This window comes from Lonchura striata, chromosome 8, assembly GCF_050655825.1.
Source record: "Lonchura striata isolate lonStrDom1 chromosome 8, ASM5065582v1, whole genome shotgun sequence".
Classification (NCBI taxonomy): domain Eukaryota; kingdom Metazoa; phylum Chordata; class Aves; order Passeriformes; family Estrildidae; genus Lonchura; species Lonchura striata.
This window is the reverse complement of record NC_140710.1, coordinates 20,574,866-20,601,131: the sequence shown is the minus strand read 5'-3', so window position 1 is coordinate 20,601,131 and position 26,266 is coordinate 20,574,866. Positions and strand designations below refer to the sequence as shown.

At 37.8% G+C, this 26,266-nt stretch overlaps 1 long non-coding RNA gene across 4 annotated transcripts in view; it reads left to right on the top strand.

Moving 5' to 3' along the window:
• The window catches only part of LOC144246768 (uncharacterized), a 271,425-nt gene that overhangs the window by 200,168 nt on the left and 44,991 nt on the right, over positions 1-26,266 (top strand). The gene's annotated exons all lie outside the window — the stretch shown is intronic.

The window sequence follows — 26,266 nt, the reverse complement described above, 5'->3', positions numbered from 1 at the left end:
TTCTACCATAACATGGAGAACATAATATAAATTTCAAAGCTACGTAGAAAATATGAAATCCAAGAAAATATATGGATTTAGGAGAAAGTGATGACGTTCTTGGGATTCTTTGTTTTTGTTTACTCCAACTATAAAATTTGCATGTTGAAAATTTAAAAGTGATTTTTTTCTTGCTGGTAGTTGACAATGAGGTTTAATTGTGTTTTTCAGTTTTCAAGGGTGAGGGAGAGGGAATGACACAGTTAAAGCCTTAAGAAAAGTGGGAGGAAAAAAACCAAGCAAGCCAGTGGGGCTGGCCAGAAAATACTGTTCTATCCTATTAGAGAGAGATAATATTATTTCCAGTTTGTTGTTGAGTTTGAGAGCAGCTGGTGCTAGAGGAAGAGGCTGTGTTTCCCAGCAATGACTCACTGCTCTCAGGAGCAGCAGGGAGAGCGGGCACGAGCAGAGCCAGGGGCAGCTGTCAGGGCTGGGGCACCAAGACTCTAGCAGGGTGTAGCTCGTTCTTTTTGCTTTGCAAACTCCCCAAAAAGTGAATGTTTTGGAAGGGTAAGACAAAGACTAGGGAGCCAGGGGAGCAGGAACAATATTTGGAAGGGCAAAAGGAATCTGTGAAGAAGGATGAAGGTGCCCTTCACGATACCTGATCATATGCCAGCTTAGAGCAGCACAATGCATCATCAGTGAAATGTATAGAAGTAGTTGTATGAACGGCATAACCAACTGAGGCTAAGTCAACTGCAAATTCGAAATTCAGATTACCCTGTATTTCAGGATACTTGTTTGTGTGAAGAGAGCCAAGTGGCCTTGGAAAACTTAGCAACTTTTAGTTCCTTATTGTGTATTAGCTTCAGCAATGCTGATTATTGAAAATGGATGAAACAGTTTTCTTATTAAAAACCTTCAAGGTAAAAAAATTCTTTCTCTTTGCCTCGCTAGGAAATTGAATTTTAACCTTGAATTTTAACCTTTGTTATCTGCTTCCATAAAAAATGGAGGAAATGAACCTGTACTATGTCCCAGCAGTGCACTTATTTGGAAAGATGTGTGTGTTTGATTCACATTACCATAGTGGAGGTATCTCATTTACTGGCTTGGAGCTACAGTACTTTCTTCACAGACCTCTGCTGAGTGACTACATCTAATTCCTAGGACATGGAAGAGCCAAGTTCAGTTCTCTATTATTATTCTGTTTCTTCTATGGCCTTATCAACTTGCCTTAACATTGGGCTCTGTCTCAGTAGTCCTGTTGTAATATTTATGCTTAATGTTGGTCAATAAAACAGAAATTTGATTGAGAGTTGGAGACAGCAACTTGTCTTGTAAAACTTCAGAGGACCCCACAGCTACAGACCAATATGGCAATTCCTAGTGTTCTAATATTCTGGTTTTAATCAGAAATATTCTGTGTACTTGCTCAATATATATTGGCATTCTGATAGTTTTCAGAGATAAATTTAGGATCCCAATAGTTCAATTAGTATTTTTTTAGGACCCTAAATTGAAATTATAACTAATATAAACATGAACATACAATTCAGAGAATTTTCAAAGGAATTTGTAAAATTTGTTTTCTTTCTTAAATCAGAAGAATTAAACAGAAACATGAATCATAAGGAAAAAAGTCTTCATCATTTATGGGTAGAACCTTTATTTTTCACAGTCAGATGTGGCAGAATTTGCATCATTATACTGCTGAATTGAGACAGTGAAAGCAGACACCACGTGGTCTGTGCTGAGTGGATGGGAAACAGAAACAGTTTTGGGCTGACAGATTGCAGAGCCATGGTGGTGAGGTCAGGATCATCCCTGCTGCACTGGCTATTGTATCTGTAGGCATCTTGAAATCATGAAACTATTTTCTGTGGATCCTCTACCTTGTTCCATCAGCATTATTTCCCTGAAGAAGAGTGGTCAGCTGCTTCACAGAATGAAGACACAGAGTGTGCAGTTATGAAGTCATGTCTCAGAGAGGCTGCTGGGGTTTGTGGAAGGTGCACAAGGACATTCATCCAAGGAGGTGCAGACACATTCAGGGATGAATATGACAGCTGATACTTGTTTGCTTAACAGCTGGGACCTTCTTTGCTAGCTTCATCACCAGTGGAGAAGTGTTTCATACATGTGCCATGCAGTATAAACACCAGATTGCCTCCCTGCCTGCCAAATTCCCAGGACATGGGTGCCTGTGAAGTTGCTCTGGGTGCACTGAGCAATCATGATGACATTTGCTATGTTAGCATTTGTTCATGGGGCATGAACATGCTGAAACAGGAGTAGTGCATTAACAGCTCAGTGTCACGGTGAGGTGGCCACTGTTAGCATGATCTTACACCCTGCAGAAAGTTACACTGATCTCAATAGCACTTAAAAGAGTGTCCATCATAATTAATGAGGCTGTTTGTTAACCTACTTCCTGGAGGATGGCTGAGGGCCACAGACTCCTTCTCATGAGCCCAGCTAGTAGAAGGGAAAGAGAAATAACTGCTAAATTTTGAATTTTGTGACTATTTAGAGCTTTTGGTATATCTGGTAGTTAAGCAGCTTATACCATGGATTTGCTCCATGCTTCCCCATTGATTCATTTCCTCCAATTCCCAGATCACTAGACTATGGCCACTGAGGTCTTGTGACTGAATAAACTGTTTTTTGATTGACATTCTTTTGTAATTAGCTCTTTAACCCAGTGGCCTTCTAAGATTGCCTCTTGCCATTCCTGTATTAGTTCCCAAAAGCTTTGCTTTTTGCACTTTTTTTTTTGCCATTTTCTCCAAGGTTAGTATTTTTCAGCAGTTCCTACTTTTGTAGATAGTTATATAATATATGCATTTTCACTCTTGAAGGTAGAATTACCTTGCCTTTCACTTCAACATTGCTTTATACTCCTGGGCTACCTGGCAATCAAAAAGAAGCCATTATCAGAATTAAGAGTTCATCCACAAATCCTTTTGTGTTTTCTGTTTTGTGAAATGCCTCTTGACATAAAGTTGAATTCATATCATAATTTGAGTTTAAAATTCAGTTACCAAGTAGATGTTCCTAAAATTAAAATGGATGTTGGAAAACATATTCTCTTCCTATAATTCTCAACAGTGAAAATCTGAAAGTGAGAAAAGAGAAGTGGGAAATCTGGAACTCTGTAGCAGTAGAAACAAAGGATGCACAGCAGAAGTTTGAACTCTTTCCATTTTTGTGTGCTAACACTTCTGATTTGAACAGTTAATTGCTTTTGTACCTTTAAGCCTTTGACAGCCATTGCTTTTAGGTATCTATTATAATGGGGAAATCCATTGCTTAGTATAAAAGGAGTGAGGGAAATACTTTATTGTCTTTTATTAGTGATCTCTCTATACATAAAGTTATACAAGTTACCTTGTTTATAGACCTCTCTCACAGGAGCTTTTCTGTTAGGCTGAGCAGCAACTTCTAAACAAGGCTCCTGCAGTATAGATATCAAGTTACTGACTGATGGGAAGCTGGTAAGATGGGAAAATTTTCATTCTCTTATTCTTGTATAGCTAGACAAAAAATAGAACAAGAATTAGATGTTGGTCAGTGATGTTAAGTAAAAAAAAAAAAAAAATTAGTAGTGCTCTAACTTACACCCAGTGAAATCATACAGTATTGTCTTGAGATGCATAAAGTTTGCCTGCAGATTACTTTAGGTCCAGCAATCTTAATATATTTTCAGGTCAGATTTAAAAGTTTTACACCGGGATGGTGATGATGAATGCAAATATCACCTCAGGTATCAGACTTTATCCTATATTTATAATAATCTGGAGAAAAAAAATAACAGTAAAAATAAATCTCCTTTTTTTATAATAGCAAACACAAATCAGAAAAAACCCCCACCTCTTTAATATTGTCTTTTCTTAATATTGCCTTTTTCTTTTTCTGTTTTATTGTAAATCACTATTTTTAAATAGGCAATATATCTGACAGTTTTCCATAGATATATCAGTGGGTGCTTGTGTGAGTGAAAGAGAAATCCCATGTTTAGTGTTTGGTTGAACTCTTAGATCTTGGTAAGTTGTCTTCAATTTGTGAACTTATCTTCCATCTGTGTAGTGCATGGAGACAGACAGCAGCCTACGGAGCCAAATGGGAATTTCACTCTGTGAGGAGTCCCTGACATGCTGATTCTTGCACTGCCTTGTTGGCAAGACTGTGAAGAAGATACATGACCAATGTAAGAAAAAACAGACTATGACATGTATTAGGTTTTAAGTGACATGTTTGAGCAAGTTAAAAAAAAAAGTCTCAAAATAGGAAGACAAAACTGGCTCTTACATAGCTCCTTACTTTATGATGCACATTTAGCTCAGCTGAGGAACAGGCATATAGCAGTGAAACTTCTCATTGTAGACCTAGTTTGTCATCTCAGACTCTACACAAAGGACAGCTTGGAAGTAGAGACACATTTGTGCATATGTTTACAGGTCACAGACTGCTTTCTCCTCAGGTATGTTTTACAGGAATTATGGCACAATTAACAGAATTGGTATGTTTTCCTTTTGGACACTTCATGTTCTTAATTAAATGTGCTCCTTCAGCATATTTGTGATGTTTAAGGATAGGCAAAACTTATAAAGGTTCTGAATGCAGATATACCCATTTTTTTGAGTGTTTTTCTTTTACTAGTGTAATGGGTTGGTTTTGACATTATGGGACAGAAGGTATTACAAAATTTGGTCCAAAAACTGATGCAAAATCTGAAGTTTGTGAAAGTTCTTTCTGTGCATGCTTAAGAAAGCAGTGGGGAAAGAGGGAATGATGAGGGGATCACAAACTTGTGTGCACCTATTTTTTTGCCTTTTTTTTTAACCAGAAAAAAGTCTTCTACTGCCTTGGAAAATCAAATTATTATACAGGGCTTGGAGGCATAAAGTGTCCATTGCAGCACACATAGAGATTACTTGTAAGCAATGCACACCAGGTTGCTAAAGCAAACCTGTGTAAGCTGACACAGCTTCAGTTAACAATGGTTCATATTTTGAATGAAAAAATTTCAGAGGTCTACAGACTCCCTGGACTAGTCTGTTGCCTGGGAAACTGCACTTCATAAATTAGGGTAAGAGGAAAACGTGGTTATTAGATACGTATTTTTTATAATTATTGTTGTAATTTTTACAATAAACATCCAAGCCAGGGCTGTGCAATGGACTTGATCAGTCTTTTCATGTTTGCACAGCACTGATAATAAGGTTGGGACTTTTTTTTGTAAGCAGTGCATGGTTGCATAGGAGGTTAATATTAAGCAAAAATAGTTCTTTTCCAAGTCTATCAGCATATGTGTCATAGATATAAAATCTCTTCCTCTTGTTATCGATGATTTGCTGTGTATGCCTTAGATGCAGAATGGACTGCTGGAGGAATGGTTTAATCCCTTCCTCCCAAACCTGGCATAATTGAAAAAGCCAAGAGAGAACAAGAATTGCTTGAGCTCTTATAGCTCTTATAATTTTTATCCTGTAGGTGTCCCATCTTTTCTTAGCACTTGTACTTTTCAAGAGCATGAACTTAAATTTTTATAAGGGATATATAGAAAGATTTACTTAATATGTGGGAAAGCACAGAGCATCAAATTTTGAAATTGATAAAATAGATCACTTGGACTGATCACTTGAAGCTTGATTTGCATATCTTTTCAAATGGAAGTTTGAAATACACCAAGAGTGTAAATGCATAATTTTTAACCTCATCTGAAAAGAAGAAGAAAGCATGATCATGCTAAAATTCTAAACAGCACTACCTGCTTCAGCTAACCAATTCAACAAAACCCAATTGTTTTTGCAACTCCCATCTCCTTGGGAGACACTAAGAGGGACACAATTTGCATTGAGGAGAATGGAGAAAATTAAGGTTAATGTTCATTTTGCTTGAAACTAGATACTCATAGAGAGATATTGAAAGCTCAAGTCAAAATGAGTTCCAGACAACTTGTTCCCTCTGCAAGTGCTTCATGAGGTAGTTCTTCCAAAAGCTAACTGTAAGAATGTCTTTTACAAGAGCAGCCACGCTTCTGTCTGGACAACAACAGGAGCACATGCTGCCAGTCACCACTCTCAGTCTGGAAGTGCTGTGCATGGTCAGACCAGCTTTTGCTGTCTGCTCTCCCTTTCTTGGTTTTGGCACGTGGCTGCTGGCACTCTGGGTTTCCTTGCAGCAGGGATAGGTCCCTCAGTGGCCACAGCTGCCTGCTTGGTTGTGATGTCCTGACTCATCCTGAGAACTGACTTTGCTCTCTGCCCTCTCAAGGGAGCTGCAGGTTGCCCAAAAGCTACTTTTTGGGTTTGGTCTCTCCATATTTCTTTTTGTTGGGCTTTTGCTTTTAGAGGCAAAACAAACTCCTTAGCTCAAAAGGAATTATCTTTAAATCTGAGTCTTGACATTTGGTTTGGAATGGCAAGAAGAGAAACTGCAATTTTTATATTACTGCATATGCAGCAGGAGTCCTAGACTCCTACTTCAACAAGACAAACTAATGGCTTTCCTGGTAGTAAATTCATTCCTTTCCTGTGGTTAAGCCATTCAGTAACTATAGGCACTGATCTCTCTGTCAGGGTTTTCCAGACATGGTCTTTCTCTAAGCTACAATTGGAGAATGAATGTTGCAGTCCATAGTAAAGATTATTTTCCAAGTCAAATGAAATTGTGAAATTGAGGAGTTGACATTGGCATAGTCTCCATACTGCTACACTTGTGTACAAAACCTAATAACACAGGACACACTGCAGTCTTCTGGACTTCTACAGTTTATTTTTAACTCTGTAACCGAGGTAAGTTAGGGAAATTTGGTATTTATTGCTGCTCAGCTTCCTTCTCAACTACCTGGTGGTAAAGACCTACTTTTCTTGGTTGTCACTGTTCTATATTTACTTACATTCTCTGTAGATCCTCTTTATTTATGATTTTTTTTCTAAAACCATTTTTTTTTCCATTTGGGAAAATTATGTTGTAAAAATCATGAGACTCTATTTTTTAGATAAGTGTTGAACCTGGACTGTTCTTTCTAGTTCTACCAGTGGCTTAGAGTATTCTCACTGAAAACATTTAGTAATGTGACTAATCTGTTACATATAGTTTATTCTGTCATGTTTTCCCTGTGGAAACTTATGAAATTTATATAAACATTGTAGTGCTTCTCTATGACAAGATGTTGCTTATGTTTGTGAAGGTTTGTTATTTATGGGTGTGTTAGGAAAGGTGGCTTGGAGAAGAGAGCTGGCTTGCTTCCTCTGTTTTACTGGAATTTCATTTCATTCCAGGACTATTATTATCCTCCGAGTAAACTCGTTGCTACCCAAGTAATCTTTTTTACTGATTATAGTTACTTACAAGACCAAATACAGTTTGTTCTTTGAGAGATACTTTCAAAACACGTTTTAAGATGATGGTTCAATGAGTGTTTTTAAGATATCTAACAACTTTTGGATAGTTTTATGTTTCTCTAGTTTGTTGCTGTAACACCATCCACAATAACTTGGGGAAAATAGTAAGTTAAGTTACTTCATAGAAGAGGCTTCAGCAAACTTCAGATAGATGATTGTAATCCTTTGAATATGCCAAAACCATTAGTGAGAAATTTCTCACCAAATTTCACTTCAGGTGCCATGTTTGAGACAGTTATGTTAGAAATTTTCCTCATCTTTGATGATAACACATAAAACTGTTTCTTGCTTTTACAAAAGAAAAAAATTGTGCTTTAGAAATAAGTGTAACTCAAGTATTGACAGTTGCATAAACCACAGGTTGTAGGCAGCCTTCTTGTTCACAATATCATTACTTTAAAACATAAACTCGATTTATGATGGAGAAGCTTTAAAGCTTAATTTTCTAGTACCATGATTTCTCTTAAGCCTTTGTTACTCTGCATCTCTGGGCTGGAATAGACATTATTCCAGCTTGTTTAATCTCTTTATATTGAACTAATAATTCTATCTAATGTTTATGATGGGGAAGACGTCCGTAGGAATTTTTTTTACTCTGAAAAAATGTAATATATTGTGTTTCTAAAGAATAAGATTCAAAGGCCTGAAGTATAAAAACACCCTATAAATGATTACTAGGAGCAGCCATAGTGCTGTGAGTTGGCCATGCTTTTGGGGAAATGAAAAATTTAACAAGAAAATATGTTGAAGAAGAATATGGGAATATCTTGTGCCTCCTAAATTCTAAATAAAATAGGTAAGCACCTTATTAAAAAATCCAGTATATCTATCAGGCAACTGAATTGCTTTCTGGAAACACATTAGTTCTAGTCTATGTGAGCAGCAGTTATTAGTGTTCATAGTCAGTTTTATCCAAAAGATGCGTCCTCCAGCAGGTCTCTACCAATAAAACTCTGCCATAACTAGGTTTTACATTTTGCCTGTACAGGTTCCACCTGCTTTAAGTGTCTCAGCCTTTGTTCCTAAAATGGTTATCAGAATACCCTGCTTTTCACCTCTGGTTTTTTGAAGCATCATGATTAATTCCTCAGTGAAGCCCAGGTTGAATATACCTCAGTTTCAATCAGGGTCAAACACTGGCATGTACTTAACTGAAAGCTATATTGTTATCTTGATTTAATTGTAGAAATGGAACAATGGAATAATGCATTCTATTCACTATTCTAAATAATTCAAGTGACTTTATTCAGATTCCTAAGAAGTGACTGTCAGCAGTGTGGGATTTGAAATAGCAAGTATTGCTTTATACTTAACAAAACATGGATAACTGACAGCCCCTTCAAATGGGGAATAGTTCATTTTGTGATGCAAAACAGATAGCTTGAGTGGGAATAATATTGTGTATCTATATGCAGGATTAAATCCCAGGCAGAAAGCACAGGCAGGTGAAAAAATCATATTGCTAGTCTCCTTTTTTCTTGCAGTAAAACTGAATATTTCACAGCCCTCAGGAGAGTAAGGTAAGTGGCTGGTTAATGCATCGGCTGTGTTTGACGTACCTTATAACTATTTTTGAACTTTCAGCTCCCTTTTTTAAACATGAGCAGGCTGTTTCTGTGATTGAATAGCTTTCTCCAGTAAGAATCCTGTGATAGGAGATTTACATGTTAGAGAACAGTGTACCTTCAACATAGGTAAGCAATATTTCTGACATCATTGACGACCAAAGTGCTCAAGAGGTAGGCAGTCTTCTTCAGCAAAGACTGCCTTCATCCCTTTTTCATCGTTCTACGAAAGGCTTGGTTTCAGGGAGTTTATTTTTTAATTAATTTATTTAAAGTAGTGTGTCACGGATATTTTGAGAAGCTGAAATTTGCATTCTTAAAACTTGTGGTCCATGGAGTTAACTCTGGTAGCCAAAGCAATCAGATGGTACTTAGAAACCTATTGGTCCAGCTCTTTGCAATTGCACTGTGTCACAATGGTGAGTCCTTCAGTATCTGTCTCTTGCAAACCTGCCAGCATCTCAGTGCATGGAACATCAGGAAAACATTTCTGGGGATGCTGTCAAAGGGAAGGGCTCTGTGTGCTTGGCCCTTTTCCCCTGCTGGGATGGTGCTGTCTGGGCTCGCTGTGGGAGATCAGCCCCGGTGATGCACAGGGCTCCGCGCCAGCCGGGGCGGGAGGCACACGCGGAGGGCAGGCGGGTGTGCTAACAGCGTTTTGCCCGTCACCCTTCTGGGCTGCCATGCCTGTTATCCCACTGATCCAGCAACCACTTAACATATGAACCCTCTTAAAAGGAACTGTTAAACTGGTAAGTTGAGTGAACTCCCACTGACGTTACATACAAAATGCTTTAAAAAACATTTCAGAACCCCAATGAGTTAAAAAGCAATTGATGCATTTAGAAAGCTATTTTTTATATTCTTACAGTGAAAACTTATGCTTAAAGAGATGTTTCAACCTGAAAAAGGCAGGAAGAGAGCAGGTGGAAGCTTTGGGTGTCTGGGCACAGCTCCTCTTGGTAGGAGCTCTTTTGCTGGCAGGCGAAGGGGCTGCTGCCTTGAGCTGTCCCACAGGGGCTCCTGGTTCACTGTGGTTGGTCACAGTCAGGTTTTCTTGGTTTAAAGTGTAATTGTTCAAAGCTACAGTCCAATATGAACCCTTCAATCAACTGTTTTATTAGATTGCAAAAACCCAAAGTTCATAGAACCACAAAATATTATGGAAGGGTCTCTGGAGGTCACCTGATTCATTTTCCAGTCAGATTCTGAATATCTCTAAATATGGATATTTCAAAGTGCCTCAGGTCTTTTCCACTGCTTATCTTATTGTGAAAATTTTATTTAAACCACAGCTGCATAACCACAAAAGTGCAACATTCCCATATTTACCCATTGTGGTGCCCTTCTCTGTCAGGCAGGGCAGGGAAGCTAATATGGAGTAAAAAAGGAGCCTTGAAATGCAAGTTTAACTTGGACTCAGGAGGATCTTAGACCTTATATCGGTACAGATTATTTCTTATTTCATATAGTTCCCCAGTAGGCTTTTGAATTTTCCTGTTTAAATCTCTGAAATTGAATCTCTAATAGCTACATCAAGATTCCTAAATACACCCTGAAAAAAAATCCAAATCCACTCTTCATTGGAAGGGAAAAAAGAGAGTATTTTTGGGGAGGTCATACCTCTTAGGGAAGAAAAAAAAACCAAAAAACCTTCAGGGCTCTTGCTTGTGGGTGACTTTTTGTCTGTTTTGGCAGGTGGTCTTAACTTTTTTCCTATTTTTCTATCTAGTCCCTAAAGAAAGCTCACTGTGATTCTGGACATTCTGTTCTTAATAGGTAGTGTAAAAAATCCTGATGAAAATGTAGAGTAAAACCTGTGTAATCACTCATACAAAGGACACTTTTTTGAACTGCATTTCTGTGAGGACACAAAATTCAAAGGGGAACTTGAACGTGCTTTTTATGTTCAGAGGAGGAAAAATGTGCTTCTTGCAAGTATTCAGTCCTGTCCTCTCACTGAGCTGCTCCCCAACATTTTCATGTTCAAGGGTTCTTTCTTCTTCCTCTGTCCTTATTGTCTGGTGTGCCTCCTGTCCCTGCCTGACTGCTATTTGGGCAGCAGCAAGGAGAAGTCCCAGCTTGTGCGTGCGTGCCCCTGCTGAAGCGCCACGTTCAAATGCCGGCATTTGTGCCGCAGGTTTACGATCACTGCATCGATCGGTGTCTCCATTTAAATGATTCATCTTTGCTCTTGGCTTGCTGTGAGCTTTTCCATGAGCTGCAAGGAAAACTGATTTTATATATGTGTTTTTTAGCAAGTTACTCAGCTTGTTACTCATGTTATCTGAAGGAAATGGGATAAGAACTGGGAAGTAGTGGGTGGGTAGCAGGGTATGTGCAGGACCTGGAGCTGTCCCAAAGGATTGCATGGTGGGGGTGGCTGGAGATCTCACTCTCTCTGCCCTGTGGCACCAAAGCCACACCTGGCTCTGAGATCTGGGAGCAGGCTGCTGAGAACTGCTCTGTTGGGAAGGATCAGTTGCTGTGGGTTTTAGAAAGCATAGAGTTTGGAGTATTTAGAAGTCTGCCATTGAATCAAATCCCCAGGGAACAATCCATTTTTGGTGTATCAAAATAAGTATATTTTGCTTATGTAATCAATCCTAGGGTGATAAATACTTTGTCATCTATTCCAGGCAATTTACTTTATTGATTGGCATCAAATAGATATTGTATGGTCAATATAATTTTCATACCTCACCTTTAGCTGCAGTTTCATCTACTTTTTTTAATTTATTAAAAACTGTGTTCCAGTTTTCCTTTTTATTTGAACTCAGAAGTCTCATTTTGTTTTCCTCTCCTGATTAAAAAGTATGTTGTCGAGACTAACCTGGAGTTACGTAAATCAATAATGCTACACAGAAAACAAGAACAAATTGTGCCTCTTATTTGCATAATGGACAAGATCTAAAATGAATTCCTCAGGTTAATGAGTGTCCTCAGGGTTGTTTGTTAGAATGTACAGCCTTCTGTGACACCAGTGTGTTACTGATTGAAAAGCACTGCTCAGAGTCAAAGAAAAGAAGTGAAAAAAAACCAGGAGCAATCAGGTTGGGGGACTCCATACTAAGCTTTTAGCTTTAGTGCATTGATTTTTGGATGCCTGCATTGAGCTTCACTATAAGCTGGGGATACAAATTCAGATTTACCCTTGCTTTGAGGTTCAAACTCAGCCTAATCTCACCTGGAGTTTTGGCTAAAATGCAGCTGAGTCCCCAGGTTTCTGTCACACTGACATAAGGTTATCTTTGTCTTTCTCAGAAAGAGAACAGTGCTCCCCAGAGGGAAGGGAACATGAATACCCTGTGCAGGGTTATGCAGCTTGGTTAATTCAGAAAGTCTGAATCTTAGATGAGACAATCACAGGGCCAAAAATTGCTAGAAGCAGGCAGTTACAACAGCATTAAAATGTCTTATATTTCCTATTCTGTTTCTGCTCCATTACCTTTATCCTCTTATTCCAGGCAGTTACCCACCTCTTGCTCCTATTAGCTTACTGTGAAATGTTAATATGGCTGGAGGAGCACAGGATACTGCCACAGGTGGTCATTCCTGCATGGAGAGGAGAAAGGATAGGAGGAACTTTGCTTTGGCTGGAATGCTCTGCAAATGGAATTGCTTTTGGAAGCTTGTAGTGTGACTGCAGTTGGCTATGCATTTATATGGTGGCAAAAGGGGGTTCAAGGCAGAAGGGAGGGCCTATTACTTCCCCGTCCAGTGTAACATTTTCTATTCCAAACAGGAGGAAGCTGGTCCTTCTCAAAGTTCAACTGAGGATAAACAAAACATGTGTTTTGTTCTTAAGCCTTACTGATAATGAACCATAGTAACTGAATTTGACCTTAACTATGCACCATAGAAAGGTCATTAACTACTGAAGAAGGGCTTCTACAAAAATTAAATTACACATTAGTACATTTCATGTAATGTGAGAGAATTGACTCTGCAGATCAACCGCTGCACAATGACTCTTGCTTTTTTCCCTGTTTAATGTGTACCTTGAATATTGCACTATAAGAGATTATCTCCTTTGGAGGATTGTTCTGAAGAAGGGAAAGTTCAATGGTCAAGTGAAGAAGGTGTTTTCCAATTTACACTATGGTGACTTGTAGAGATTGAGGCCACTCTTTCTTCTTTGTCCTTCAGGAAAGGCACCTGTTTGCAGTAGGACTGCTGCAGCCTGGTCCCTGTCACTGGTGCCCTGAGAGCACCTCTCACCCATGCAGCAAGTCTCTGGGAGTTCAGACAGGCTTTTTCATCTACTGAAACATTTCCTTGTTGGGAAATAGGACTTGCTATATTGGGTCAGCAGGTGTATTGTGCTAGTTTATGAGGTCCACTCAGTTTTTCCATATAGGCAGAATGTTAAGTAAAAATTTTTTCATATGTAAAGAATATTTGTTTATTTAATTTACTGTCCACACACACAGACTTACATATTTGGGTTTCTTTTGTGATTTTTATATGGCCTTTTTTGCTGTGTAGCACCCTTCTTCTAACTCTGCTGCATCTTGCCTATGATCTATAAAGCTAATAATTACGTAAAAATTCCCAAGGATTTGTAGACTTCTGAAAACTGAATCTTACTGTAGAAACTTAGTGAATGCCTGTGGTTTTGAGAGTTTTTAAGCCTTCTACATAGGGAAAAAAGAAGAAGACGTTAAGTAAGTAGAAATTGTGCAAGCTGAACCCAGCAGAGCTGCTGTGCTTTACCTATCATTCTTCAAAAGGTTTTTGATCTTTAGATAAAACATTTGTTAATACTTTCAAGATTTCAGCATAACATCTTGAAAGATTTTCTCTTTTCTACAGTAAAAAACCTAATAATACGTAATAATTTTACTTAAGTGTTAAACTTCTTTCAATATCTGGAACTATTCACCCTAGGCATTCAATCACAACAGTGTAACACAGAAATCCTGAATCAGGAAGTAAGAGGATGAAATAAGGCTGGGGTAAATGAGTTGAAGGTTTAGAATAATTTCAGATTGATTTAACTCTGACTCTCTGCTAGAAACATGAAAAAGACAATCTTTTATGTCATTGATAGGCAAATTTTGGGAAATGCTGAATGCAGGGCACAGAAAATAATTAGAAAAAGAATTAAAAGATGAAAATATTCTTTCAGATATAAAATCATGTTATTGGATAAACTGAGGTTCTGGAAGCCTTATTCTCTCACTTTTTTAATCAGTTTGCAGGAAATGGAGCAAAGCAAAGCAAACAGAAAAGAGTGGCAGGGTGCTAATTTGTAACCTGATAATTAAAGTGAAGCATAGTCAGGGAATAGATATCCTCCCAGCTTTCAGCATGAAAATGATGGTGGGCAGCATCTCTGGATGCTCAGCGCTGTTTTGATAACCCTGGGAAGCTGCTGCAGGGAGAGCCTCGGTGACACACAAATCCGTGTCTGAGAACACACATTACCAGGTGAGGAGTTTCATAAAACAAATTTTTTAATTTATAATTTTTTTTTCAGTCTTTGTCCTGGTGTCTGGGCTGTTGATGGGTAGGAAATGGAAAGGATGAGCGCCCTTGGTGATAAAAAGCATGGGAGAGCAGGCAGCGGTTGCAGGGTAGTGGCAACAGTGTCTTGTGTCAGTCACAGATGAGTACTGAGAGGTTAAATAGATTAAATGAAAATAAATGTAAGCTAATTGAATTCAGTGATATAGGAGAAGAAATCAGAGGAGTATAAAGTTAGGCTTAAGATGGGCATTATTATTTTACTTTTACTTTACCCAGCTCTCTTTTTTGGCTTTCCAGAGTCAGAAGCTTTTTGAGTCAGAATTGAAAATAAACAATACCCTCTGAAAGAAAACAAACTATTTGCTTGTTTTACAGGTTTTAGTTTTTTTTTTTTTCTTACAACAAAACAATCTTGTAGAAGATTTTCATTGTTTTAAAAAGATTATACCATGACACCATCTTAAATTGAAGTTGCTTGGATTTTCTTAATGTTTTTAGGTAAGATGACCTAACATTTGAGTGTCTATGTGGCTCTTAAAAGTCTCTCTTTTCAAGTTAAAGTGTTCAGAAGTGTGATGAACTGTGAAAACACAATTGTGATTCATTTTCTAGATTTTGATGTGGTCACAGAGGTGGTGGTTAAACTCCCCTTCTCCTGACATGACCTCTCTCACTGCAAGCATGTGTGTTTTATGGAAGAAGATAAATTTGTGAACTCATGAGTTTGTATCCAGTCAGCAAGATGGACCACTAAACTTAGGAACAGTACAGAAAATAAAACAGGCATGAAAGTCTGAAGAGCATAATGGGGAGAAGGAAAGTTTTAAAATAATCAGAGCAAACTGAAGGAAGCTGTAAGTATGTGTTGTGTTTTTCTGGGCCTTGTATTTGAGAGAAGAACAGTGAACTTGAAGCAGAGGATGAAGGGTTTGATTTGAATATGAATGTATGGCAGGGTCTTAGCAGCATGAAAGGGATAATTTTAGCAGCAGTTTTTGAATAGAGTGGTTGGGTACAAGCTGAGATAAAAGTAGGATACACAGGCCATAGCTAAGATCAAGGATGAGGTAAGGAAAAACCACAAAAGGTAGAATTCACCTGTGTGCAAAAAAGTCTTGCAGAAACATGCATCACTTTCACTCATACCTGCATCCTGGTTTGTAAATTATATTGGATTACCAAGGGTTTGGTTGGCAAACAGAATTTCCCTCAGGCTGGCAGGCTATATTTCATGGTATCCATTTCCAGACATAGTACCTGAGGGGGTTTGGTGAGCATCTGAAACACAGGAAAGGTTTTTGGGGTTGGAGTTCAGTTGAGACCTCTCACCAGATGAAGGAATTTGTAGTAAAGATGAACTTTACTATGTGGAGTCAGAGGTTATGGCAGTGTACCCAAGAGAAGGGGAAAACATAGCCAACATTGTCTAGATTCAATGACAGGCTTAAAAGATTTTTTCACACCTGAAAGCTTGTGCTGTAGAAATAAAATATTGAAACAAATGCAATGATTAGTGAGCAAACCAAAATACTGTGAGCAGACACAATATGAAGTATCTAGCACTTTTTCCTCTTTTCTAACAAATGCTTTTTCAATTCCTCTGTGATAAATTTTTTTCAGAGGAAAATACCATACAATTAAAATTTAGTAGGCATAGATGAACATTGAAAAAGGCATGCACTGTAAAAGACTTCAATAATGTTTACAGCCAATCCATTTGGCAGATAAAATACTTTTCTCTACTGCTTCAAAATTTTCTGTCAGAGGCACTTCACTTTTCTTGGTACATATAAATGTTTATTATCTTTATTTGAAAACAAACAAACAAAAGACTTTTTCTTATTCACATTCAGGTCTTACTCTCATTGCAGGATATTTAAAAATCTGGAATTGGCTTTAGCAGAGGAAGGAATGAGCTTTTTTTGACTTCAGTTGGAGCACTTGCAAGTTTAATAGTTGATATAGCTATTTCCAGGACCTAAGTCCTTGCTTTACAGGTAATGGAATCCATAAAATCCTGCCATATGTCATAGAATGATTTTCATATTATTAATGAAGTAACCATGGATAATTTTTTTTTGACTGATGAGACTCAAGTACTAAACTGATCAAATATGAGAGAGGCTAAATTATTTTATACTGTAATGAAGTGATATTAACATTTTTGATTTAGGACTGTATGCTGTGTATTTGAGAACACTCCCTATAAATACCAGTGACCATAAAGGGTTCTTTTTCTCACCTCTTCATTATTCCAGCCAATGTTGCTTATTTTTTCATGAAGCTCTTAGAAATAGAAAATATTGAGTGTTCCTCTACCTTGTAATATTAGTTTATTGTCTGTGATGCCATGCATTAATCACATGTTTATGATCTCATAAAATGCTTTAGGTTGGAAGGGACCATAAAGATCATCTGGTTTCAGTCCCCCCTTCCACTAGACCAGGTTGTTCAGACCGATATCCAACCTGGCCTTGAACACTGCCAGGGATAGGGCAGCCACAGCTTCTGTGGGCAACCTGTTCTGATGCCTCAACACTCTCACAAGAAAGAATTTCTTCCTAATACCTACTGTAAATATGCCCTCTTTCAGCTGAAAGTCATTCTTCCTAGCACTGCACACCCCTGTAAAAGGTCCCTCTTATAGGCCCCCCTTTAGATACTCAAAGGGTCTCTAAGGTCTCTCCAGAGCCTTTTCTTCTCCAGGCTGAACAGCCCCAGCTCTCTCAGCCTGTTTTTGTAGGAGATGCTCCAGCCCTTTGATCATCCCTGTGACCTTCTCTGGACTTGCTTCAACAGGTCCATGTTCTCCCCTACACTGGGGACCCCAGAGCTGCACGCAGCACTGCAGGCTGGGTCTCACCAGAGCAGAGGGGCAGAGTCCCCTCCCTGCCCTGCTGCCAGCACTGCTGTGGGTGCAGCCCAGGCTGCAGCTGGCTTTCTGGGCTGCAAGCTCATGTTGCTGGGTCAGGCTCAGCATCGCAGCCCCCAGGTTGTCCTCCCCAGAGAGAAATGTGAAATGTCCACTAATTCAAATACATTGTGGCAACAGATTGCATTCTTCAAGTTAAATATGCTTTCAGTGTAAAGTAAAATAGATGGGAAGATCATTTAGAGTCAGTATTAGAATGTACCGCCAACGAATACACTTAAAACTTGTAGAATAGTCTTACATTTTTCCCCACTAAAAATAATGAGATCTGCTTTGAAATTTCTGGCTCAAATTAAATTTCAGTAAATAACCAGGGAACATAAAATGAGTCTAGCTTGCAACTTTCCTCCCCCATTGTTTTTCAAACAGCACAAATTAATTTTTCATTCAGAATTTTGGTAAATTTTAGGATCAGAATTTTGGAGAGCTTTCACTGATGAACAAATATGTGAGCTATTTCAAAACCTGAAAATGTGTTTGTAAGTTCTGTAAATAGGAACAATTGAATGCTGAGCTCTGAGAAAAATCTGGCCAGGATCTTATGTGCCAAGTGTTCAAGAATCTTTTCCTTAAAGTGTAAAAATATAACCTTATCAAAACAAAAAAAATTGAAAATTATTGAGAATATTCTCCCCTCCCCCTTCATGTTTTTGTCATCTTCCAGTCTGAGGCATCCAAAATCACAAGCAAGGCAAATCACTGTTTCTTTAAGTGTTTTTACATGGCATGTTGTGATGAGGGTACTGTCATGTCCCACATCAACTAGAAGTGGAACTTCCAAAATCTTACCTCATCTCAGATGGCTATTAAAATATATTAAAAATTATAAACTTAATAGCAAAAATTTGGAGAAGCAGAGCTATCATATACAGATGCAGGTTAGAGATTTCTTTATCCTTGAGGTGGCTACTAATTTCTGGTTTGTGCTAGGAAGCAATTTTCTTATTCTTTTTCTATTATTCTCATTAGAAATAGTTTAGCTCAACAGAATATATTTATTCTTGTTCTTTAGTATGATCCTTCAGAAAAAGAAAATATGAATGCTTTTCCATTATATTTTCGGTAGGGAGTATATTATGAATTTTATGCTGTGCATCAGATAGTGGAGGAGGGGGAGCTGAGGTGATGTTTGCTATATGTCAGTAGCAGAAGTTTTGATTTCACTGATAAAGGAACTGTAGTGTCAGCTAAATGGGCCTAAAGCAGGTTGGTTCAGGTCAAATGCACTGTAACTATCAGCAGTGTGAATCCCAAAGAAAGAGGAAAATAAAGCCTTAAAGCATCAGTAGCCTGTGGCTGAAGCACCTTTTCTCTAGTTTTAGTCTGTAACCATAAGCACATAAATAGGAAACTGATGGATACAGAGGCTTCCCTGAACTTTCTTATGGAATAGTGCAGGCTGAAGAGAAGATTCCTCAAATAGAAAATAGTTCAAGTAGAACATGGCTCAGTTTTTCTAGAAGTTTTGCTGATTGAACACTTGTTATTAATAATACAGGAATGAAACCTGAGTGTTAGTTTAATTAGGGGTTTTTCTAGTTTTACATAATTACAGATAAGGAACAAACTGAATCCATGGTCCAGCTTGTCCTTTGAACCTTTTATTGCTAGGTTCAATAGACAACTTTCTGTATACATGAATTTTTGACTCTTGGAGAAAATCTTGAAAATTGAAATTTCCTTGAAGAGTGTCTCTGATTCTGATAATAGAACCAAACTCCTCCCATCTCTAAGGTTAAACAAGGATAGCTGAAAATATCTGCAAGGGTGTTAATTGTCCTCTGAGGATCTACTGGGAGAGAGACTGGAAAAGAGTATTGAAGAACAGTAAGAATTAAGTTAGTTCTGGAGTTGAAAATATATTAAATATACTTTTATTTATTAAAACTTTTGGATTATCTGTTTAATGTGTTGGAACTACAGTATAGCCACTTGTAGATTTTTTTGGAATAGAAGTGATAAGGATGAAATAATAAAGACATGGAGTCAGGGATCTTTTAGGCAGAGTAAAGAGATGGAATTAGAGCCACTCACTTTCGTGATTTGTTCCTATTGTTCTTTCTTTTACAAAGTGCTTGTGTGCAGACATCAGGACAATAAGTCTCATATAAGTCAGATCTGGTTACAGTTCCTTATACTTGGCTTCACTCTGTCAAGTGTCCTTGACAGCTTTTAGAAACTTTAAATAATTGTGAAGGAAAATTGAACCATCAACCATCAGTATGAAACAACAATGCTTCATTTTTCCTGCATGTTTGCCTATAGGTTTTGGAGCCATGTTTTATGTGTGCTTTGTTTGATTTGTGGAGATATTCAGCTGACTAAGGAAAGTCCATATCACAACTTAGAAAAAGTTTTTCCTATTACACTTTGTTTTGCAATTAGCTTTCACAGATTTTTGTTGCAGGAAGCTCATTCATACAGCCTAGTTTAGATTTCAAATGCTTGCCATATTTAGACAGCAAGGTTTAAGTTATTACAGAGATGGGCAGTAGAATAAATCTTCTGGCAGTGATCTGCTCTGGTATATTCTGTATATACTATATATATTTGCATTGTAATAACTCCTTTATTAATATCTGGGGAAATGAAAATTAAATCAGCATGAAATATTTTTAAAAAAAAGAGTAAGATTACTTCCTTCAAGGGTTTTTCATCACTATTTTAACAGCTAGAAATAGTATGCAAGATGTGGATAATATGTGTGGGAACAAAGGATATTTCATCCCTTACTGAGATCTTCTCAGCTTTGGTAACTCCAAAACTGAACAGGAGCTTTGTAGCTGCATTGTTTGATGATATTTCCATAACATTTGTGGCTGTCCAACTTTGTTGTGAAATGAAAGTCAGGAAATCTGACTGAATGCATTGTTAACTTTCAAGAGCCTACATTTTACTTCTGCAAAAGCCCTGTGACATTTCGATCTGTAAACGTCCTTGTCCTTAAACTGGGGCAGAAAGAGAGGGACAGGGAAGGAACCTAAAGGATGACTATAATTTAAAGGTTTTCCTGGAGAAGATGAGTGAGGTACTGTTTGGTCTACCAGAAGCTGAAATCAAACAAATGACTGTTTTAGCATGTTGGGCATGATTTCATTCCATCATCATCAGTCAGATGGAAAACATGCTGGCAAGCTTTGAGTGACCAGTGACAGGACCACAGGGTACTGTGGTCACAGCATGGTTAGCTGGCACAGCAAGGGCACCTTAGATAACTTGTCATGCTATTAGAGTAGTGCATTAACTTGTGAATAATTAACATTGGTACTAATTATGAGATTTTTAATTAATTTTTTTTAATGTCTGGCTTTTCTAGAATGCTGGTTTTAGTATTGTATATCACATTTGCTCTTTTAATTACTGTATTTTAGAGTCACATTCTGTTGTGTAACTACAGATGAGTGGAACTATAGGCAGAGTTATTTGGCTTTTAATGCATAAAGAAAATACTTTTTTACTGAATTTATGATGTATTTCTCAACAATTAAATATTGAAGTAAAAAAGGAAATCTTATTATAAAAATTATTGTAATCTTTGTACTTGTACATTTTTGTGAAGAAGATGATTTGTTTTCTGATGGTATTTCAGAGATTCTTGTAATTATTTTGTGGTCTTTTCCAGCTGCCCTAATACCAAGCTCCTTTGCATTTTCCTCATTCCATAGGTGCTCTAGGGAATACTCTGTTTCACAGCAGCGTGTGCCTCCCTGGCTGTACTGTGGAAAGAAGCATGCATTATGATTTCTTTTGTAAAATCCCTGCATTTCATCGTGTAATGAGGTCAAGGTGTTCCTCATGATGCTTTCATAGCGTGATGCCAATGACCTGATATGCCCTAGAAGAGAGAAAGGGGTAGTTAACTATTTATTAGCTCTCTCTATAAATCAGCAACAGATTACAAGCAGCCACCACATTGTTAAAGCAGTCTCAGCTGATCATTCAAGCCTTTTATTTGTGCATAAAAGTAGGACTGGAACATTTGTAGTTATCCTTTCCTAGACATCCTCTTCAGGTCTCTCTCTTCTGGGAGACAGAAGCAGTGTGGGTTTTGGCCCTTAGCTTAGACCTGTGGTATTTCTGGCAGTTTATCTCACTTTTTCTTGTGGTGCTGTTTAAAAGCTGGTTCAACCATTTTTGCTACTGCTGTTTGTTTGCTTAACTAATCCTTTAATCCTATTCATAGCTTCTGTTAGAGGGTGAGGTCCTCATAATCCTTTTGGGCAAACTTGTTTTCATTTTGTTGTCTTGGCTGGTGTTCATTCAAGAGTGGTTACTAGCCATAAATATATGGCAATTTTAAAGATAAGTATGGAGGCAATAATTGGAGAAATTTTGACTTTGAATTTTACTTTTCTGGTAGCAAGAGCTCAACAAATTGTGCTGCATGGCTTTGTTGTTGTACCTGGTCCCATAACCACATGCTTACATCTCCAATTAAAGAAGGGTAGCATAAACCTTCTCATGAGGGCTTGGAAATATCTTTGCAGACAGAAAGCAAAGTATTAGAGGATTTTAGAAGAGGCCATGTTTACATATCACGTTGCTACTTTGCTGGCAGTAGATCCAAATTAAGTAAAGGTTCCCAGCATTTTAGAAAATATATTTTCTCTAAGAGTGGCTGAATTAAGAATCTGAAGCTTTGCCTCCCTGCCTGACAAGCTGGAGACCCTGAGCAGTGTCATTTTCTGCTAAGAGGAAGGAAGTGGAGTTGACAGGAGCTCTCCTGACAGAGAGCTGCTGACCACCAGGACATGGGCTGTTGGTCTCTCTAAATGCAGTATTTCTTTTCCTGGAGATGCATTGTGAATTTCAAGCATTGCTCTTTTTCCTGTTTCTAGCATGGAGGCTGTTGGCAGTGTTATATTTAATGCAATTTTGTTGTCTTGGCAAAAAATTCAAAAGTGTTTGCATGCCTCAGTGGACCAGTGATAGACTAATAATATGTAGCAACAGTAAATGTTTGGGTTTTTTTTTCTGCACTGCAATCATGTTCTTTAGGTGCCATGCTGGAAAATGAGATCAGTGTTTGAATCCACTCTAGTAGCTCAGGCTGCTCTCAAGGGAGAGAGCTCCTGGGTACAGTGGACAGAGCCCAGGGACAGCCCGGCAGTTTTAGCATCACCATTTTCTCAATGGAGTTTATCTTTTGCCTGGAGAAATATCTTGAGCCATGACTGTGACTGTGGATTGCTCAGGCTTTGAGTGCCTGTGTGTGCCCCAAACTACAGAGAGCTCACCTTCAGATGATCTGATAAAATGGTGTTGCAGTAGTGCTGCACGAGTTGCACACTTCTGAGCTACTGATGGTCTGCAGGTGCTCCATCAGCACAGAAATATGAGGTCCCTCAGTATGGCCTGCAATCAGTTTCAGTTTTCTGGGTAGCATTAGAAAAGGAAAAGCCCCAGAGAAGCCAGGAAAATCTATCTTGTCAAAAGCTATACACATGCAGAAACTCTTCGTACACCTCTGGCACGGTGCATTTCCTGTGTGTGAAACTTCTCTTACTAGAGCAAACAGCTGGTTAATGGAGACATGTGTTTCTCCAACTGAACTTCAATGCCAGTTAAAACTAGCATTTGTTTATTAATAATAAAACTGCAACTTTTTCTAGACAATTTTTTGTGGTATCAGAAGAATTGATGAAAGATAGTAAATGTGTAAAAATGGCAAGTTATGAAAATTAAATAATGACACATGCTTTTCAAAAGCTATGAAGGATTACAGTTTGAAAACTATTTAAAGTGCTTGATTTTTAACCTTTTTTTTTTTTCTAATATATCTCAATGTTTTTTAGGGTGGTCTCCCTTTAAAAATATCTGAAAACCTGGTGAATGTTGCCGCAGCTATATAAAATATTCCTCCTCAGAACATGAAAGTTTTAAATGATACGTTACGGTCAGATAATAATTTTAAAAAAATTATTTAATGTAGTGCTTTATGAGATTTTTAGTTTAAGTACTTAGGGCAATTTGACCAAAAAGACCCCACCAACGATCTAGGTGTATTACTCCTGGCAAAGAGTAGAGGCGAAACCACTGATACATTACAAATTATTTCACACCAAAGTCTGCCCTAACTGTCCAAAACCAGGAATTAATTCCCTTATCCAGACTGAGATCCCTAGGCACCAAAAAAAACCACATTGAACCAAGGAACTGAGGCTGAATTTTTCAAAAATGAGTAAAAGCTCCTCTTTTTTCACTTCTGTCTCATACATCAAAGGCATCCGTTGAATTGCAGTATTGTGCAACTATCCAAAAATGTATCTCAATGAAACTTTCCATTTTTGGGAAGAGGAGACCTAAAAGTCTGTGGGATTTGATCTCTGTGATCCTCAGGTAATGCTTAGGGGGATCAGCTACAATGATATGGATTTGTTGTTAACCCCCTAAGCTTGTGTAAATATTAATTTAACTAGATTAAAGGTATGATTGACTTTATCAGCAGGCAAAACCAGATCCAAATATAGTAGGCTAGCCCTATTTTATACCTGCTGCAGATCTGGCATTGCAGGTAATGCATGGATGGAAGATGGGACTGAGTTCTGTTCATCTATCAGGTTTAGTCCTCAACCTTAAATGTGTACAGCATGGTAATATTTCGTGGCATTTGACCCCTCCACTGGGATCCTGCTGAGGGTGTGGCAAAGTGAGTATCCCACAGTCTTACTCAGGAATAACACACTGTCCTGGTCGCTTTGGGTTATATTTTTCCAGGTTTGTGTTTCAAGTCATGGAGATAATTGGAAAACTACAGCTGCACAGGATGGAGCTTGCTGTGTAAGCAGAGGTCTAAACACTGTCTACAGAGACACCTAGATACCAGGGTGTGTGTAAGCAAAACTGTTTAATTATGGACACAATAACAAACACAACGGCAGGGAAACACAGAATTCACGGCGAGGAAGTGTCACTGGGATGTAATCTACATACATTAATTGCTAGGCAATATTTTTACATTATGCAAATAGCTAAACAAAATATAAACATTCTATAGCCTTTTAACCAGGAGCTAAAGGCCTAGGACACCTCATAAAAGATTCTGACAAACACCATTTAAAAGCAATTATGCCTCTATGCTATAATTTTTAAGATCCTTTGTATTATTAGGAAAATTTCAAAGGAACTGCAGTCTTTGTTCTTGGTTGTCTGCTTTTCAGGAGCATGCATGTAGTTTTCTGCATGGCCAGTCCAAAATGCATGAGAGCTGTGATTATTCAGATAAGCTGATATATATACTGAATTTCAAAACTTTGAGTGATGAGCTATTTGATTTTTCTGTATTTACCTTTTCTTTTCAGTATTCTCTGATACACTAACCTTCACTACACTTATATCCCAGTCACAGACATACTATGTTCTAGCAGACACAGCTCCTCTGGCACTAAGCAGCATTTTCACCAGTTTAAGCTTCTGGATGCCTCTCAAATCTCACTTGAACAACATATGGTAATCATACTACAACTAGTTATATTTTTTGGATATGATTTTGTAAAGAAAATGTGTTCTATTTGAAACTTGGGGTGAGAGTAGATAAGAAAAACAGAATATAATAAAAAAGACACTTCTGAAAAAAGCTGTATGATCTAACTTCTAAGCTTCCCTATTCTAATTCAGCAACTACTTTTTTTACATGCATCAAATCCTTTTATTGGTTATTTCTTGTTCTTTAATGACTTCACTACAGGGTTGCATGGGTCGATAGGAATGCCTTCTCCAAAATCCATTAACATGGTTCTTGACTGAATGCAGTCCAGGCATGTTAATCACCATTATTCTTCAAGAATGTCAGACCTCTCGAGTTTTCTATATGTGAATTTCATGTCTGAGAATCGATACGTGCCTTATTTATACACAGGACTGAGTACCTTGCTGGAAATCATGGTACAATATTAGTTTAAAAATCTGCTATAGCAAATATGATCAAGATAAAGAAATTTCTTTAATGTTGGGAAAGAATTATAAACTGAAATTAACATTATAGTATAATCTCTGCATTTCTTATCTAGGTGATAGTAAAATTCAAAGAAATTTGAATTATATGTCTCTTCTTTTACTCCAACACATGCATATTAAAGAGAAGCTTTTTTTGATGTGATTGCATCAGGAGAAAAGATATAGCATGATTGATGCCAGTGGGGTTTGACAAATAGCAACTCTACAGAAATTATACAAAAATTTCCTTCCATATTTCCTCTCAACTGTTCTGCCACTTTGATGAAATGGTAATCTCTCTAATCCATTTCTCCAGCTAGAAAAGCTGTTTCAGAAACATACCCTTCCCTGCAGTTATTACCATGATGGAACATTTATTATCCAGCAAATGAGGCATCACACTCTCTGATAATTCTCCTAAAAAAATCTTAGGGATAACTGCCTTCTATTCTGCATATCAAAGATCAATTAAAATGTGAAAAAAACCACAGTATATTCTGCACAAGGCAGAATACAGACTTTCACTGATCAATATCCAGTGCAGAAATATGTTAAATTTCTGCCTTGTGCTGAGGGGTGGTTGGGCACCCAACTCACACCCTACACCAGCAAGGCTGTGGAATGTGCAGTTGTGAATTATTGTTTTCACGTACAATTTTTCAATTTTGTCTTGAAAAATATGTCTGTAGTGCACTAAATGATTGTGGCTTTTGGCCCTGTGTTTTCCTGGGCTGTTAGGGAAGTGTGAGAAACACAACTGTAAAAAAAATGTAGTACCAAAAAACTGATCAACCAACCAAAGAAACCCTTCCAAAAAATACCCCTGCAAAAATCACCAGTAGCCTTGTTCATAGTTAGTCCTGGCTTAACTATTTGCTTTATTTTACAAAAAAGGTAAATCACAAGGACTATAAATCAACATAGGAGCTCTAAATCCACCATACTACTTTAATAATAATATTTTTTGT